Here is a 1,819-nt window from a genome sequence, read left to right as displayed (position 1 = left end):
ACCCTTGTTCACAACACACCTGCAATATGAGGCCACAACTGGAGCCTAATTTATCAGATTTTATCAAAAAAAAGTAAAGGTAAATCTCATCCCAAGAATGGTCACAATTCAGACAGCCACAAGTCCAGTTTTTAATAGATCTGAAAAGGTAATAACTCATACAACGTTAAGCCAAAATAAATTTTTCCAAAATACCTATCAAACTGCAAGATTTGGGGAATAAAGTTTCTATCTTTTCAACAATTACTGAGCACCAGCCGGGCATTTAGCTATCTTTGTCCACCAGCTCAGCAGGCCATTTTAAAGTCTGAGGTGTTACCTAAAATTTCCTATTAGTTAGCAATGTCAGTAAGACTAGATATGTCAAGTTAGCAGGTTAATGTCCACACCAGGGAAGAGCCTTCTCCATCAGCAGGAATGTCTGGGTGGGTCCCCTTCACCAGTCACCGTGGCTGCAGAGAGCTCACCTCGGGGCAGTGCCGGGCTCTCAGTGAGAAGAGCATGGGTGAAGGCAGTCCACCCGAACCACCACCAGCCACTCTCCTGTACCTCACTGCACTGTTCTGAGGCTAACAGGGAGTATAGAAATTTAGAGAGATCCTAATAAAGACAAAGGCTTCTTAGAATTACTAAGCAACTGGCCCAAAGTCATGGAAGAACACCAAAACTAAAGTTCTAGCCACATCCTCCAAATTTAACACATTACAACATCTTGAAAACAGGGTATTCCATGTGTCAAAGGTCACTCCCAGTCTCCACACGCAGATTAGAATGCATTGTCACTTTAAGTTGTGTGTATCTGAAGTAACAGCAAGATAAAACAGCCTCCTCCGTCCCCTCCCAGGACTGGGGCAGCTGCATCCACGGAACCCCCTACTCAGCACTCCAGGTAAGGAAAGAGCAGGCAGGTAACCCTCGCAGCCTGCAACACACCACACCAGCACTCCGACACAGAATCTGTTTTATCGAACGTCTGCTCGCTTGCTCAGAGACCAGACCGGGCCTAGCAGCCCTCCCCTACGTCGGAGAGATGAGCACCACCCAGTGAGGCCTGCTCACATTCCCCGAGGGAAAAGTGTGTCCAGGGGAACACAGAGGCTGACTGACTTCGGTGTTGTGTCCAATCAGTAAGATACACTAATAACTATAGCCATCTGAAATCAGTAATAATCTAGACCCGCAAATTAGCCCATGCTGTAACAAACATGAGATATGTAGTAAGAGTCAGGAATATTCTTGTTTCGCCTTCTCAGAACAGAAGGCGTGCTGTTCGTGGACCAGCCCATTGGTGGCTCCTGGATGAGGGAGCTGGACAAGAAGGCTCTGGCTGAACCCCCTCACCTCCAGTCCCCCCAGCAGGGACCAGCAAGCCCCCGCATGACTCCCAGAAGCACCCAAGAGGAGTGCAATGACAGCTGACAGCCACAGTCTCAGCACATGGACATGGCAAAGTCTAACAACCATCATTATGACGACGTCCAGGCAGACCTGAAAAGGCCCGGGGCTGCCCCCTGCCCCAGCTCTCTGTGGAGCCCTCCAAAGGGCGAGGGGTGGGGGCCAGGCAGTAAGGGAGGACCACCGACTAAGCAGAGAAGAAGTGTGAAACCATCCGCACCCGGCACAGCCGAGCCCCTCTGCCCACGCCTCCAGCTGAGCCCAGCAGCCTCCCCAGACCCCCGGCTTCCTTGCAGCCACGTGCTGACCAGCTGGGGTCTGTCTCTGCCAGGGAAGGCAACCCCCAGGAGGAAAAGACTCACCTGCTCACTACCTGACCTCATGGCGAGCAGTCACTGGGTGTGGAATCAAGCAAGCCAAGTTT

Source organism: Propithecus coquereli, unplaced genomic scaffold (assembly GCF_000956105.1).
Source record: "Propithecus coquereli isolate 6110/MARCELLA unplaced genomic scaffold, Pcoq_1.0 Scaffold371, whole genome shotgun sequence".
NCBI lineage: Eukaryota > Metazoa > Chordata > Mammalia > Primates > Indriidae > Propithecus > Propithecus coquereli.
This window is presented reverse-complemented; position numbering follows the sequence as displayed.